At 41.5% G+C, this 17982-nt stretch overlaps 1 long non-coding RNA gene across 14 annotated transcripts in view; it reads left to right on the plus strand.

Moving 5' to 3' along the window:
- LOC144807741 (uncharacterized) overlaps positions 1-17982 on the plus strand; it is a 651207-nt gene that overhangs the window by 467861 nt on the left and 165364 nt on the right. Inside the window, exon 7 of one of the 14 annotated variants that reach the window (XR_013606417.1) lies at positions 6312-6391. The exons of 12 other annotated variants lie outside the window; for them this stretch is intronic. This is a non-coding gene — a long non-coding RNA (uncharacterized LOC144807741). Of the gene's footprint in view, positions 1-6311; positions 6392-17982 lie in introns of those variants that run through there. One more of the 14 variants, XR_013606418.1, reaches the window with a different exon arrangement.

Genomic DNA, 17982 nt, shown 5'->3' on the forward strand with positions numbered 1-17982 from the left:
TCTTTATATGCAGATCTTACCATGAAATTACAAATTCAAATTCAAATTCAAAAGTGCTTTATTCGAGTATTACTCATAAAAGCAGACATACAAACACATAATAAAATGCAATTAAATTACAAAGGTCGAATATGACATAAGCACATTGAAAATAAAAGAAAAATACAATACATTTCAACATACTTCATACAATCACAGGTGCAAAGTTCATTTAGTAAAATCAGGTTTAAAAACAATCCAATATCACTATTAAAAAGTCTAAAATTCATAAAATTATTCATCCGAAAAGACACCTCGCGTGGGAACAGAACAGAGAATAGATAATCTAGCAGTCTCTGTTCAAGTAAGCAGAGAGTAGTTACCCTACTAGCAATCTCTGCCTAATTACCCACGCCCACCCCAAGTACTTTGCAGTCGCTATTATAATCCAGGTTAGGGAGGTAGATTTTACAATACGCAAGGCTACCATACTACTTTTAGTACCCAGATTTCTACACATGGGAGCCAACCAAACACGTCTGGGAATGGAATATACATGACAGGAGAACAAGAAATGACCTAGCGTTTCCTTTCCTTCCCCACATACTGGGCAAGTAGCTGGACCTCCATCTCTCCACTTTGATGTTAAGTTGCGTAGAGGTAGATAACCAGCCCTCATTTGGAAAAACAGTTTCCTATCCATGGGTTTCATTATAAAATCCCAGTACATTTCATACGTAGGAAACAGCTTGGCTTCAAGGAAAGCAGTAGTCATAGACCCATTGTTAGTACTAAGCAAACTCCTGTTTTCAACCCGTTCCCAGAAAAGATTTTTTATACATAGCTTAGATTGGAAAGATGACCCGGCTGGATCGGACCACAGTTCATTTGGTCCTAGTTCACATAATGCTAATTTTAATGATTTAAACCATCTAATTTTGTTAAATCGGTCCGCTTTGATAACATCAGCAAACCCTTCTGCATAATGTGACAACTCAGGGGTGGTCCAGATTCTACGCCAATATAGTATAGGACGAAGTTTACACATTGCCGAGATTTCTTTCCTGCCAAGGTCATATCTAAGAGGCAAGAGGGGACTGCTCTGTGGGGTGCCTGTAAGTCTCCGAAGGAAGTTATTTTCCGATATCTGTAACTCCTGGAGACTTTCTTGCCCCCACAATTCAGCCCCGTACAATGCTGACCCTATTGCCTTAGCCTCATATATGATCAAGGGAGGTTTAATCGGTTTGGTCAATGATTTACTGTGCTCCTTAATGATGGTACCAGCCAATTGCTTATGTCTTAATACTGCAATATTTAAATGTTGGTTCCATCTATTATCATTAGAAATAAGAATCCCCAGGTAAGTAAAAGAATTTACTACTTCAAGGTAACGCCCACTCATGGATATTTTAGATTTAAAATTTCTATAAGGGTTAAAAACCATGAGTTTTGTTTTAGCTGCGTTTACCTCCAAGCCATGGTCACTACAAAACTTGTCAAATATTACCAGTGCCTTTTGCAGGCCACTTGGGGATTTCGATAAAATTAAGGTGTCGTCGGCGAACATTAAAATAGGAATTTTTACACCTGCGAGAGAAGGAGCATCCACAACCTGAGATTGCATACGGGAAACAATGCCATTAATAAAAAGGGTAAACAATGTTGGTGCCATTGAACAACCCTGTCGAACCCCGCGCTCAACAGGAAAATCGACAGTGTCGTTTCCATAGCCACCCCATTGGATTTTAGCGTAAGTACCCTCATGGAGTCTTATGATCAAGGTCAGCAGGGTCATTGGGACCCCCAAAGCTACCAGCACCTCCCACAATTTTGCCCTAGGCACCAGGTCGAATGCAGCCCGCAGGTCAACGAATGCTGCGTAAAGACTACCTCCACCCAGTACCACAGTCCTCCACTGGATCAATTGGAAACGGAAGACCTGGTCCACAGTGCTGGTTGCTCTACGAAACCCAGCCTGAAAAGGAGATAGGACATTCTGCTCCTCTGCCCAGTCAAGCAAATTGTTAATAATTACACGCCCTACAACCTTTTGAACAGTGTCAATTAAGCTGATAGGGCGGTAATTACAAGGTTGGGCACGATCTCCCTTTTTGTATACCGGAATAATGACAGCACCCCGCCAGGATACCGGAATTTCAGCACCCCTGGCAATGTGATTTGGTAATAAGCGGATGTATTTGCTCCACCTATCGGTGTCATTTAAGAAAACATCCGCGGGGACTCCGTCAATGCCCGGTGCTCGGCCACTGTGAACGGATTTCAAGGCAAGCAGCACTTCACTCTGAGCAAAGGTGTCACCAACAGCGAAAAGATAAGTAGGACAGGAACTGTTACCGAATTGGACCCCGGAAGAGTACTGTTCACTAAAACATTTGACCCATGCATCATGGGAGACATTGTTATTGGGAGCTTCTGGAGTCCTTTCGTGACCCCATTTGACAATGTGCCAAAATTGTCTAGAGTGTTTACGATCACTTGCACATTTCAACTTCTGCCAATGGGATTCGTCCCATTCTCTTTTTGCCCTAGCAATACAATTTTTATAGTGCTTCCTAGCAGATCGGATCTCACCCAGGTTGTTGCTCTTAATAGCAACTCCTAGGTTGGATCTTGCCGCCCTACAGTCATGATTATACCACTTTGCAGCTTTATATGTACAGACCCTCTTATTATATACAGGTTTTATGAAGTAACTTTTAACTTCATTAAAGAGAGTCGTGTGTGCTTTAGTTATGTCTTCATATCCCTGTGAGGTCCCAGCTACGCTCTCCAGGGCCGCAATGGCCTTGTCTGTCGCAGCTCCTATTTTTTCGAGGACCTACTGGTCTGTCCTAACACCTGACCACCTTAACCTGCGCATATCGTTAGTTGGAACGATCGTCGGGAGCAAAAGTTGGTCACAAGGGGTTGGTGCTATTACTTTAAACGACCACCAGTTATGAGAGACACATAAAGGGTCATGGTCGCTTTCTGGCCTTGCTGTTACCACCATGTCACTAACAGATGACCATATAGATATGCTGCAGATGACATAATCAATGCGACTCTTATTTCGCCCATTGTTAAAAGTCATAGCAGGGACGCGATCTGACTTGGTTCGACCATTCAAGGCTCGTAGCCCGTACTCCAGGCACATTGCATTTAAGCCTAGTATGTCAGCCGTCCAGCGAGTTATCGGAGGAGTGTCTAATGTGGGGATATCCCATAGCTTATCTTCCTCTACCCCGAGAGGGGAGTCACCAGTGATGAGAGGTTCAAAAGTACGATTTAAATCGCCTGCAATTAGGATGTTTTTCCCTGCAGAGTGTATCTCTAAAAGATTAAAGAGACTCAAAAGAACCTCAGATTTACCTTTATTTCCACCTCTAGCGTAGATGTTATAAATATCTATAGAGATGGATAGATCGCTAGTGAGTCTGATGAGCTGGATATCTTTTTGGTCAAGCTCCACACATTTTACAACAGTTCTTAAAGACTGCCTGATCCATATAGTAAGACCCCCCATCGGACGCTCTTCAGGGCCCTTAGAAGCAGGAACATAAAAATGTATGTACCCCAAAGCAAAAACAGGGTCACACGCCCAAGTCTCTTGGAAGATGCAAAGATCGTACTTGTTAATAAATCCAAACCAGTCAGCACAATCCAACTTGGAACATAGTCCAGCCACATTCCAAGACAAAAGACTCCCCGTGTTAGTTATCGTGACAGAACTAGGGCTTGTAATAGTCTCATGCATCCTCTTTCCACCAATATTGTTACAATTAATATTTTCATTGGGTAGGCCTACTGGATCCTCAAAGGGGGACCCCTTAGTTCGATCTTTAATTAAGTAGCTGGCCACACCAATAATACTTTCATCACAGACAATCAGTGGCATAGAGTTACAAATAGGTGGTTGTCAGTCACAAGCATTCAAGTTTGATAATGCAGAGAAACGATTTTCCAACCCCAAGCCCCAGTCCACCGAGGCAACATCCTTCCTCCCCCTCTTGGTCACAATGTTCCATTTGGTTCTCAAAATACTTGAATTCGGACCACTTCCCTTCCTTGGGTAGAAGAAATCCAGAGTTAGTGGAACTATTGAAGTTGATCTCCGCTGTGGTGGTAAAATGTTGGGCAAAATATTAGGCAAAACCCCAGGGTCAGAAAAGTGAAGGACAACACATTCCCCCTTGAATTTTTTGACCCTGTCCCCAATCCACTGAACCCTTCTCGCGTTTACGAGCTCTTCCGAGAGTTGCTGCTTTCCCCATGGAGAAATTACCATGTTGTTGGTCAGCCATGATAAAGATTTATTTATTAAAGAAGATGTTATTTCGTGTTCGCCTTGGGCCAAGGGAGGGACATTAGCAAGGACAAGAACCAATGGGGAAGCTTCAACTACAAGCTCAAACGTCCCTTTCTCAGTGATTGGGTCAACAACAGCGGGAACTGGAATCGGAACATTAGGAGCATCACCAGGGAAGTTAATCTTGGGTGCCGTTGAAGGATTTGATACAGGGGTAGGGATAAATCCACTATTACTTACAGTGGCTGGTTTGCTCAGAGTAGACTCAATCCTAGAAAAAACAATTTCCGGGAGTTTGCCTACTTCGGCCAGGGTTTTTTCTAATAAACCTTCTAATCGGTTAACCTCAGAGGTTAACTTATCTATTTTACTGACCAGAGGTTTAACTACACCTTTGATTTTTGTTTCCATCAGTGACAATAGCTTGTTAAATTGAGCATTTGAAAGTGTAACATAAGCCTCACTAGTCAGATCAGCCTCCTCTTCCTCAGAAAATTTCCTCGGCAGGTTTGCTACTTTATTCTTGGCTGACCTTAAGCCCTCCCGTTTTGTCGTGGCCTTTTGGTTTTCCCCGTTAATCCTTGGAACTAAAATAGGTGCTGCAGGGGAGATAGGGGACTCATTACTAGTGGATATCTCTATTAAAGCTTCATTAACACTAATGTCTTCAATACCAGCGACAATACCACTAGGCTGGATGATGATAGTATCAGGAAGAGAATCAAGCATTTCACCATTTGAACTACTATTTGTCTGAAATGCAAAAGGATCATCTGACTCAATATCAATGAGGGGAGATTGGGTAGGTGAATCTATTCCCAAGGAAGATCTCCTATCACTGTTGATTCTTTCTACAACATGTACAAGATAGTTGTCAATAGTGTTATTAGGAGTAGCTTGCTTTTTCGGAGGCATATTTCTCTAGGCACAACAGATACAATTGGATGCACAAAATAATAATATCCAAAGTGTACTAAAAACAGCAACAAAGTATATATCGCATCAAACAAGAGACCGGGCCCAACCCAACCTTGGCCAACCTCGGACGGCCTCAGACGGCCCGCCCTTTGTCCGGGCTTCGTCCGGGCGTCCCGCTCGCGTCCCGCGACGCGGAGGACGGCGGCAATTTCAAGCGCCTCTGGGCGCGGTGACCCCAGAGATGTTTTTCCGGGTCGCTGGGCAGTCTGGACAATGTAGTTTCCCTCCGCTCGGCGGCCGCGAGGTGGACTCGAGCGGCGGCGGGAGGGAAACCAACAGAGTCCGAGGTAAGTTCTGGCAGCTCAGCACCCCCAGGCAAGTTGAAGCAAGTTGTGGCAAGACACCCGCTCCACCAAGGACGGCGGCAATTTCAAGCGCCTCCGGGCGCGGTGACCCCAGAGATGTTTTTCCGGGTGTCTGGGCAATGTAGTTTCCCTCCGCTCGGCGGCCGCGAGGTGGACTCGAGCGGCGGCGGGAGGGAAACCAACGGAGTCCGAGGTAAGTTCTGGCAGCTCAGCACCCCCAGGCAAGTTGAAGCAAGTTGTGGCAAGACACAACTTTACAATTACACAATACAATCATTGTCAGGCATTATCCAGTGCAGCATATCAAATACATTGAAGTAATGTATAGGGTAAGGATATATCTTTTGATTACTCTTCCTAAAAAACAGTGATGTGATCCCACCAATGGTTTGTTCGATTTGATTGGACTAATGCACTGATTAATGTATGGTATTGGTCTAAGTCGTTAATGAAATTGCTCTTTTCATTTTGTATGATTTCAATTGCCTTTTTCCCCATGAGTTTGTTTGCACTGTTGTGTACAAAGATGTGTTATATCCTTCAGATTAATTAATTGCAAAATTTCATCATAACAATTTGCTCAATGAGGCTGTGAAACTACAATCAGTTGTGTGGTTGTTATTGTAATAAATTGATTTTAATGGGTGTATTTTTCAACAAATTGTTTTTAATGTTGTTTTTTTAGTGCATGTAGTACATATTTATTAGAATATTTTTATCTTTCAAATTCATTTTAGCCCTGAAGATGTTCTGATGGAACAAAACATGTTGGCTACTGTTCATTTATCTGCTGCAATCAAGCTCATCTGTATTTCCAATAAAGAGATGTTTGACAACAGATTTTCGTATGGACTAAATCCATGAACTAATGTGATTAGAATGTCATATGATTGTAGGGAGTGCTGAGTTACACAGACTTAGGACTGTTAAATGAGGCTCTCCTGAGAGTGAGTCAAAGGGGAAATCCCTGGAGTCAACTAGTCTACTAATCACAATAGGCCTTTCTTGTTGTAGAAAGAAAGGTCACAGTATGCCATGGGTATTCGGACAAACATAAAAATAGGTTTCCACAAAGAAATAGTCTTGTTTACAATCTAGATTTATTAAAATTACATATGAATAAACAATGAAAACAAGATAAAATCATACAATTCTTCCGAAACAATTAAAATCCACGATTAAGTATCTTGGAGGGATAAAAATAATTATTCAACAGTGTTACACAAACACAATATTACGGTACACAATAAATGGAAAAACAATCAAAATATGTTCACAATAAACAACAGACTAAACATAATCACAACAAACCCCTTATGTATAAGTGGCCCACTTGATATCTCTGCCACTGTATTTCACTAGATCCAATGGCCATGAACAATTTGGTTATTCTAAAGCTTTAGTGGAAAGATTTGATACCCATCTAAAGTTTTATCTGGCCCTAACTGGATTCTTTTAGACCAAACAGTGCGTCGACGCGTTTCGGTGCTTAACACTTGATATCGTGGCACCTTCCTCAGGACTTCTTATTTCTGGGGTTTCGGGGAACGGATGGATACACCGTATCTGTAAATATATTAGGAAAAATGTGCGCAGTCAGATATCCTGCATTGAAACCTTTTGTCTCATTTACTCTAGGGGCTAGATTGTTAAGATTAACACATACCCACTCTGACTTTACACTATTAATTATAGCTGCCATTGTTCTCTTGACAATATATAACTCCTGACACAAATCCGCTTAGTTATAAAATACAATTAATTACACAATGATGTTTGCATTGGTTCCATTGCATGTGATTTGTCCTCTACTTTTTCTTACGCCGAATAGCAAACATGTGATTCACATATGATATATGGGCCCTCCAAGTCTTTTTCATTGTGGAAGACCAACTGGTATGAGAGGGACTAATGAACCCAGGGGCCCGGGAAAATAAATAAGTATAGATTCTCACCCTCGGGACCGTGTAGGAAACGTTCCTAGATGGGGTCTATTTGAAGTATCACTTATTGGTACTACAGATGTAGTTCTTGGAGCCTTCTGTTAATTAAAAAAAAAACTTTTTTTAGGTGTAAGATAGAATCTCCCATCGTCTACTCACTGGGGGGTGATTTTTCATTCTTATATTTACCTCTCTCCTGTAAAGGGAGCTCCTTTTGATGGGGTTCCTTGGTCTTTTGTTTATCAGGCGATTGCCCACTTGTCGTATATCTGTGGTGGTAAAGTATATAGCACTTTTTCACTCTACTATTTCATAGGTACTATTACTCCAATCACATAGTTTTATAATGGTAGTGTCTTACCTCAAATGTTTTTAAAACGTACTTAGAACGGGCATATACAGTCGTTGGTCTACTCCTGAACTGGATGTGTTCTGTTGAGTAAAGACAAGTATAACACCATCATATATCTATTCTGTACTATACGATATTATGCTCTTAACTCTGTTGAAGAGTTTGTAATGTGACTAGCACCTTTCTATTTTTAATTTCAATGCCTGCTCCTGGTATTACCAGTATCTCCTGCTCAGTCCCCGTAGTGCCTACGATACATGTTTGATACCCGTATTGTCCAGTTTCCTATTTATTAACTCTAGGTTCTACTATTTAGATGGGACAAATTTATATACAAGTGATTAGTTTAACCACCTCCCGCCCAGGTTAGATTCTCTAACTACAAGTATGGAGTATAGACTTTGTAGGTCTACACCCCTGAGAGTGAGCCTTGATTGAGGGATTGTGGTGGTAAATCTCTGCAACGTATCCACACCAAACCGTACAATGTTGTGACTTATAACTGGTGTGAGTGATAGGTGCAAATTGCTTTAGCACCCTAATCACTTACTGTAAATCATTTGGAGTAACAAAGGAAATGATAGGAGCAGGAGGGGATTGGCTCCTAGGGAACTGCTCTAGTTAATGCTCCTGCTTTGTGTTCCTATAGTGAGAAGCTCCACATACTCCAGAGTAGACCTACTGCAGAAGCCCCCATGGCTAGCCTGAGCATTCTTTATTTTGTATCCCTCTGAGGTTGTCTCTCAAACAGGTATAAAGTTACACTTCCATTACAGGGAACATGGCGGCCAGCTAGGAGCCGGTCACGGGTCAAGCTCACTAACCTCTTCTAAATGCTTATCTCCCAGTGCTGCGACACTGTGTGCTGGCAGCGGCTAGACGGCGTTTTCTGCCCACTTCTTGTCCTTTTGCCACTGACCCCCTTTTAGCCGCTCTGAGCGCAGTCCTGCTCCGTGTGGCTGCCTTGGTGCCTCGACGGTTTCCTCTGTAAGAGGATTGTGGTGATGGATCGGAGCCGCGAGTCGAAGCTGCAGGTCGGCTGCTTTGCAGTTACCTCAGGCGGTCCCTGAATTGCGTGCCTTCCGTGCCTGCCACCCGGAGCCCCTTTGTTCTTTCTTTCTCCTGCTGTTTTGTTTTGCTTTGACTTGGGAGTGGCGCCTTCGTAGGATTGAGGTCTGGAGCCTGGATACAGGAGGTGAAGAGGTTGCGCTGTGGATGTCTCTGTTAGACTCGGTGGTGCTTGGAGGTGGAAATTGAGCAGGTCTGCCGACATGCTTGGTTAGTTTACGTATGGGGGTATGGGGCACATACCGGAGTAACCTGCTGCGGCCATGACTTTTTAGCTGTTACCGTTACTGTTTTGCACCAGAAAATGGGGGCTAGAATTGGATGCTGGATGCTGGGTGGTGCTGCCACATATATTCAGTGGAGGGAGATAAGGCCGAGCTTAAAAGGTTAAAGCTCTAGTTTATTACAATAGAAGGGGAGTGTTCTTCAAGCCTTAACTTTTTTATAAGATATTTTACTCTGGGTTGGAGGCATTTTATCTAGCTTTGGCATTTGCAGTTCCCCTTACCTTTCTCCTCTCTTTACTTCTTTAGTTTTTCTTTCCACCTTCTCTCACTAACCTGATGTGTGGTGGGCCAGTTTTTGCGTGTCTTAGGGATGACATAGTGCTTGGTGAGTCTTGTCGAGCTGGTTTCCACTGCTCTGAGCCGACCAAGCCGATTCCTTGTTATCAGATATCCCCAAGAAAGGCCCATACACATTATGTGTGCTGTATATCAGTAAGTACGGGGAGAAAAATGTGGCCTTACACAGAGTGTTGTGCTGATCCTCTAGTTATCTGGAAACCTCGCTGCTTAGATATATGTAGCCACCCTATAGAGGTTAAGGAGGATGAGCTTAGGTATGACCCAACTCTTAGGAGAGGAGTTAGGTCCATGGAATTAGCTCCTCAGCAGTGTGGGGGGAGGATCCAGCTATATAAGGAGGGCAGTTTTGGACAACAGAATTGTAGTTCCAGTCCTTTGACCAGATCAGCCCCTACTGTCGAAACTCTTCAGGGGAAAAGATACAAATTAAAATCATGCACCTTTTTAGGGAAAGAGGCTTTGCAGTTTCAATCTCTACCCTCTAGTCAAGTCCCTAACAAGCCAAAACTTAGGAGTCAGCCTGATAAGGCTAGTAAGGACGGTAAACTGACTCCTATTAAGGTGAGGAAGAAGAAAGCTACTCAACCACCAGCTAGGTTGACTCAGTATTTAAGGTCTTATTTTAAACTGAACATGCCGGGCAATAAGGAAGTAGAGAGGCAGGGTGAGAAGCAGGGAGCACCCCTGGTTCTGTAGTGTAGTTCCTATTTTCCCTATAGGCTCTGCGCATTGGAATAATATAAACAGCAGTGTAGACGTAGGACTGAGGTCATCTAGGTCTCTACTGACTATAATAGACTTAATTAGTTTTGCCAGCTAGCTCAGAGGTCACTAGAAACCTTCTCGAATGTTCAGGAAAGAGTTAACGCTCCTGATTTAGACAAGAAGGGATTAGCTTCTGACAACCATATAACATGACAACTTTGCTCCCTCAGAATAAAGAGTATATCTCTAGAGTCGTGTGAAAACAATAGACATCTATTTCACTCAGTCAATCGTGCGTACTTAGTTTCACCAGAGTGCAGAGAAATAGAGAGACGGGCGTTTTCAATAAAAGGTGTTATTTATTGAGTAGTCTTCTTTCTCATGCAAGAGAAATGAATTGCCACAATTGCAATATTTATCATGAAGTAAAGTGCGTACAGTAAAAGGAGTATTATGAAATAATACTGTAAAAGCATTGATATGGTTTCTTAGCCATATGATGCTTTAAAACGGATAAAATATATACATACATAAAAACATTGACTAACGTACTCAACTGGTGCTTTTAATATACGCCTACCCCGGTGTACCTGACCTAAGCCTAATACGTGGCAAGGAGTAAGTAAGTTGCAGTGTAAGTTAAGTTGGTTTTTGCCAAGAATCTGAATCAAGAAATCTCTTAAGGGTTTAGTCAGCTCCGTACCTTGGTTCTAGAATGTAGGAGGTATTGTATCTTTCTCTCAGGACTCGATCTCCCAGCAACCCGCAAGGGTGACTGGAAACACCGGAGCTGGATTTCTCAGCAAGAGAAAAGACAGCGTCTCTCTCAGTGCGTCAAGGGAGGGTCGGCTTCCTTCGGCTCTCGCATCAGCTGGGCGTCGGGCAAGTAGATAGCCGCTCTGCTCCAAACCACCGTGTGTTGGACATAAGACGTCACTAAGAACTAACAGTTCTTTCTCAACTCCAGGAGTTCTTGTGCAAATCAAAACAAAAGCAGGGGGAATTCCCGGGCTGCTGGAGGCTTGGTTTGTTTAAAGAACGCGTTGTACTTTCTAGGAGTCTAGGGGAGTAGCCTTGCCGTATTTGGACTGCATGTGCTATTACTAAATATGGATATGATTCTTATGCCTTTATAAGGATACTATTTATTATAACCACATAAGGGCATAAATCGGGAATATCGAATTAGGGTCCTAGATAGAAACACAACACCCACTCCACGAGTTAATGTCCATCATTACTAAAAACTAAGCAATATTAAACATATAACGATGCATGTGTGTTTAACAACCCACCACAAAATACAAAATTCGCATTTGAAATGGTATATGGTAAATACACGAAAATGAGTATTGGTACTGTACGTTTTTTAAGCAGTGGTATCATTCAGGTAAATTCATATATATCTCAGCTGAATGAATTGCGAATATTACACATGAAATGGCTCTGAATACAGAAAAGAAGGTTGAAACCATTTCATCACATTTTTCTATAATACTGTACATGTGCTAGAGGCTGAGGTCAAATATTGTCTCTAGTATCTCTTAAAAATAGAAGCTCTGTTCTCTAAGAATAGTTCTACTTTAAGCAGATTACTGTGTGCCTAAAAAAGGTAAATATTTTGCAAGTGGAAAAATAATTTCGCTTTCAGGGGAAAAATAGTTCCAAATGTTTTTCAGTAGGTCTGTTTATCAAAACTGAAGGCCGAATTCAGAGTTCAGGGAACGCTGGGTACTCATTGTTTAAAACGTTATTCTTTTTGTTCAGGGGAGAACATCATATCAGACATGCTTGCAAAAAGTTGGTCTACAACATCAGGTGAAAGTTCGACCAAGTTCGAAAATGCTGAAATTGTGCATATGTGAGAATGATTGCTATCATCGATGTCGGGATCAGCAATGCTCATAGAAGGTTGTACCTGTTTGGTGCAGCTTTCCTCTCGTACTTCACCGCCACCTATTCGTAATGGTGAAGTCTCAATGAATGCCGTCATCAGAATAGGTAGTCGCTGGGGACAACACGTTGCATGAGTCGTTACCGGACCTAGCAAAGCATCGATATCCATTGGTACTGCTGATGGTAGTGTAAGACAGATGTCTAACACGCATTCTTTTCGGCATAGCATACATCGAAGCACAGGCAAGATGCAATCTTGCCAGATAGGTCTGAATGAAAGAAACCAGGTTGCACTTAGATCTCTTAGCCGGGCCAATCCGAGCCCTTTAGTGATGCGGTCTCGGTAAAGTATTGCTAGGATTGTTTCTTCTATTGTAGCTGGAGTTGTGTCTGTGGCTTGGCTTGCCATATCGGAGCAGAAGGATCAAAAATAAAATTCCTGCTACGAGTCCCAAAAGAAGAGGCAGACCGCCGAAAAAGGAATGGACAAAATTAGGGAATATGCCCAGAACTGTTTCAAAGGGTGTTAACAGTCCCGAAAAAATTGTCTTAAATACATGTGCGATGCCACTGGTATCAGACATGTTTAAAATTTTACCTAACATTTCTACGAAATGTACGGGCCAATTTGTTGATAATAGGGAATGTATCTCTGCTGCTGTCCTTGCAACTTGCAGATCATACGTCTCTTTGGACGAGGTTAAAGGCACAGTTGTCTGTAAAAGAATAGATTTCATTCTGCTATTAGAATAGAAGAGATATTCAAAGTAGGCCATATTGCCGCCTCCATGTCTGGATTGCTGTTTGGATACAATACTTGCATACAGCAAGTGACCATGGAACTAACGCTCACGAGATAGGCTTTTCCTGGCACCATGCCACAACAGCTGTGGTCACTTATTAGAACATAACTGCTGTTGGAAAGTTGTCTGAAAAATGGCTCTATTCGTGTTGCAGGGGTGCCGTGCAGGTGACATGAAAGGTTATTTGAAGACCCTTCGCAGGCTCCATGCAAGTTAATACCTTGACACAGGAGTGTACTGCTTAGTGATTTTTTACAATTGTTACCACTAAGAAATACCTCTTTTTTCCCTTCACTATAACATTTGTGTGTATAAGGTAAATTCAATGTTGACTTGATGTATCCTTTACCCAACCTTTCATACAGGCCTGCTGGTATATATTTTTGGCAATACTTAAACTTGAAAGCTGTTATCGGAATTGTAATTGTTCCGTGTATTATCCATTCAATGACAGGTCCCTCTGACATTGTCAATGGTAATCTCTCAAGATTTTCATTGCTCAGAATCGTATTGTCTGCTCCTTTTTGTGCCAAACTGATTTGTTTATCAGTAAGGTTAAAGATAGAAAATAATGACGTTATGTTGATTAGACGCCATAGCACATAGCCTGAACGCAAGTTTTGTAACGTCCAGCCTAGCTGTACAATAGAACGTAATTGGGACTGACCATGTTGTAACATTAGTAAGTCCTGCTCTATTATATCAATAGCAGATGATACAATGCTGTCCAGTGAATATATTCTGGAGGACAGAGTCGTTAACCCATTGTCCACAACAGAAAGTGATTTTTCCAAATTTATACGATAAATTTCTCGTATTTTTTCTGCTGTTTCAATTTGTGTTACTTTCCAAGCTTCGTTGTAAGCAGCGTATATACCGGCATATATGAAACGTTTTTGACGCTGTTTGCATGGTCCCAGTATGAAATCACGCAAGTCAGCACCGTTTTTAAGTAAAGTCAAGTGTTGCCTAATTTCAGCCAGTGTGGATTTCTGTAGCCATTCGAGGCAGAGTTTCCCTACACTGTATGTTGTAACTATCCCTGGATGTTGTCTCTGGGAGTATCTAGGGTCTGGCATGGTTTGTTTAAACCCCTGTGTTTTGTTCAGGAATCTATCTTGACAGTTATTTGTGTCTGTGGGCCAGATCAACCAGTTTTTTTTCAATCAGGATTTGTTCTGTTTTGGTGTAAAATATGAGATACGTCTATCTCCACATCTGTAGTGCTATTGCTATCAGGTATGGCCTTTGGAATAGACGGTTTGTTTAAGTCCTTTATCTTGGCTAAACCAAGACCGGTTGTCTGTTGAATGGTGTCATTCAAGAATATTATCTGTTCTGGGATGATGCAGGCTCTAAATAATGCTTCTAGACCTTGTACCTGCCAGTCTTTTGAACGCCAGATGGTTTTTGTTTCAATGTTGTTTTTCCAAAATTCAAAACCAAATGTAGACATTTTTTCATAAAATTGTTCATAATAAATCAATTTAGTATTTGTCAACATTGTTTTCATTCCTGTCTTATTTAACATTTTAAAATAAAACGTTTCTGCATCACTTGTGTTAAACCCTGAAAAGTATGGGAATTTCTCATAAAATGTTTTCGAGCTGCCTTTAGGCGGTGTTGCACAATATTCCCATTGGTTATAATTAAAAGCATTTCTAGGTTGAGCAGATTTATGCAAATAGTGATGACCATAATGATTATAACAATACATTTCTTCATAATTTGATGAACCCTGCAAGTAATCATGTTCTGTGAATTTGGCTGACATTACTAAATCTGACATCATATTATTAATATTTTCAAAGTCCCAATCATCAGAGAAAGTACTTGGTGTCACAAAGTCACTTAAGAAGACCTTAAATTGATGTGGATATTTCAAGAGCTCAATCGGGCCATAGATTTCATAATCCGTTTTGTCCCATGCTACCCCACCGGGTATTGGATTGGCTGTGATGTTCACTGATGACAGTTCTCTTTTCTTGAGATGAGAGGATGTGTGAGGTTTTAGGACCAAGTTGATGTTCTGACTTGCTGTGTCCATTGTACTATATTTTCCATCAATGAATCTACCAAACATAAAACCATGATGAGACAAAGCAGGAGGAAAAGTACACCTAACACAATCCAAAATTCAATCCATGGTGAAACCAGATATGTTTCTTTTAGTTGATGAAAAAGTTCAGCCACTTTGTCTTTGAAAGTTTTTGTTGCTGGTGTTTCTTCATGCTCGCTTGGCGCTTCAGAAAAGTCATCGAGATTGATGAAGTAGCCAGATGCAGTTCTGTCAATTGTTGGAATTGTTTCCGGATTTTCATTTTTATTTGCATCTTTCTTTCTTTCATTAGCATAGTCTGAGGCTACATCGTTGTAGACAGGTGTTTCTTGACGAACTGTTGCAATTTGGGTTTCAAGAGGCATCAGTTCCATGGCTTTGTTGCATAGTCCTTTTTTATTCACTGCAGATTTATCAAAAGTGATTAGTCTCTCAGTTTGAATCTCTTGGATTGTAGCAAGATTTGGTCTTCTAATATTTCTTGGGATTCCACTGGGCCTACTACTTATTATTGGCCACATGATTGTGGTTTTACCAGGTTGATGGATACAACTCGGTTCTCCTTTTTACCAGCAAGGGGCGGTAGTACAACTGATCTTGTTCCGCTGACAGCTAAGACAGGTACTGATTTTCTGTAAGAAGGCCCATATTCCTTCTTCACCACGATTTTCTCTCTGACTAGATCCCCAATCTTTGGAATCCAGACAGGTCTTGCTGGGACAGGTGGTTTCTCTTCAGTGGCTGTTGGCTTTAACTTTATATTACTCAGACTTCTTCTTGTTTCATTTAAGTCCTGTAAAACAGCCAAACGATCTTTGATATCAAAGGGTTTTTCTTCTACCACTGAAGTCTGACAATCTAGATCCTGGATGTGCATTCTAGTGCCGAACAATAGTTCGTAGGGAGTGAGACCTTTTAGAGAATTTCTTGGGAGATTGTTAAGACTACGTTGGACACTTGTTAAATGTTTGACCCACCCATCACCCGAACCTAATTCCCTCGCCGTTATAGATTGCTTTATGTCACGGTTTTTTCTTTCCACTACCGCATTTCCCTCAGGATGGAAGGGAGAAGAGTACCGCAATGCAATGCCCATGCTGGTCATGGCCTCTTTGTAAGCCCTAGAGCTAAACGCAGGACCCTGGTCAGAATGTAGCATGCCAATTGCGTATGTGCCGATAAAGACTCACAAATCTTTTATAACAGTTCTGGCATCAGCCGAGCGCTGGTGTCTACATTTTTAAGTGAATCTAGTCTTAATATTTATGGGAACGCATTTCTCTGGCTGGATTTCTGCGTATAGATAGCCTGATGCTTTCTAATAAAGGTGTCCTGGCCGTAGTCTGGTCCCGTTCACGACTGCGATCTCGGTTGCAGATTGGACAATCCTTTGCAAATTTGTAATTTTGCAGGCTCATCCCCGGCCACCAGTATTCTGATTGTAATTCCTTGAGAGATTTCACGATCTCTTGGTGCCTTAGACCTAATCCCATGTGTGCTGCTTCAATCAAGAAGACTCTCCGGTTCGTGTTTGGAATTACTCTATCCCCCACTCCAGGGATTTGAGCAAAAGGAACGGAGTTTGCATCAATTATGTATGTATTATTGAGTGGATAGCCGAGAGGTAATGCTGCATAGTCGCCTTTTAATGAGGTTTTTACCGCTAGCATGGTTTCTCCGTCTATGTGTTTTTTAGAACGCTTTTTTGTGTCTACGCAAGCCGGTTGAACCGCTTCCATTGTGGCTTTGTGAGCCAATGAATTCCCTGCAACGTGAACGCCATCACGTTGATGACTCAGTGTATGTATCACGTGAGTCTTTTGTAGTTCTTTCTGCAAAATAACTACTTGTTCCCAAAGCTTTTTATGCTTTATTGTTGCACCCTTTGCATCTTTGAAGCCGTTTTGAACCCAGATCTGCAAGTATTCATTGTAAGACTGAACGCAGTAATATGAATCGCACATTATTAGTGTGGGGAATTCGCGATCGGTATTTTCAAGCGCCATCTTTAAAGCCATTAGTTCAGCTCGCTGAGCTGTACAATCTCCTAGAGATTGAGTTATAGAGACCAGTGTTCTAAATTTTCCTTCGTGCCAACGACCTCTAACAATCGCGCACGCTGCATTGTAAGTTTGTTTACCCACAACGTAGTGTTGTGCAAATCTGTCCGTATAGATTACGTAGCTGTATTGTTTCAAGAGGCAAAATTTCGATTGGCAGAGGATATTCATGTTCATATTCTAGATTTTCTAGTTTTTTCATTTTCGGATCAAAATAGTGTTTCACGTCTTCTGCAGCAAGAGAAGTTTCCCATTGTATCCATTTTGGATCTAATGTCACAGCATTTATATTGCGTGGGCTTGTTAATGCCTCAAGGGATGATTCTGCTGTCAAAACAGATATGTTTCTCCCTTGAACTAGGGCTCTTTCTTTTGCTACAGCAGTTTGAACCGCAGTTAGAATTTTTCTCAGTTGAACTGAATTTTATTTCAGCTTGTGTGTACAAATTCGAATTGTAAGCTATTGGTACTGTTTCTCCCTCATTAGAGGTCAGGTACGTGAATCCGCATCTTCCTGGAATGACTCGGATTACAAGGTTGCATATGTTTTCGCGTGTTTGCAGTTTTGTTTTAGTTAACATGTCTGTTTGTAATGATCCTAAAATTTCTATATGTTTCTGAGTCCAATTCATTGGTTTGAAATAAGGTTTTATTAATTCATAGAGAGGTTTAACCCTCTCTGCATAATTTTGAATGTATGTTCTTCCGAAATTCAGGAATCCCAGTATTGATTGTAAGTTCTTCAGCGTTTTTGGAGCTTGGAGTAGAGCACATTTCTCTAAGAAATTGTCTGCTAGGCTTTTGCCTTCACTTGATAATTCATATCCTAAAAACAGGACAGTTAGATGGGAAATTTGTGACTTTTTAAAGTTGAATTTATACCCTTCAGCGGCGAACCCAAGTATTATGGTGTTCACTCTTTTCAAGTGTGTCTC

Source organism: Lissotriton helveticus, chromosome 1_2 (assembly GCF_964261635.1).
Source record: "Lissotriton helveticus chromosome 1_2, aLisHel1.1, whole genome shotgun sequence".
In the NCBI taxonomy this organism is placed as follows: domain Eukaryota; kingdom Metazoa; phylum Chordata; class Amphibia; order Caudata; family Salamandridae; genus Lissotriton; species Lissotriton helveticus.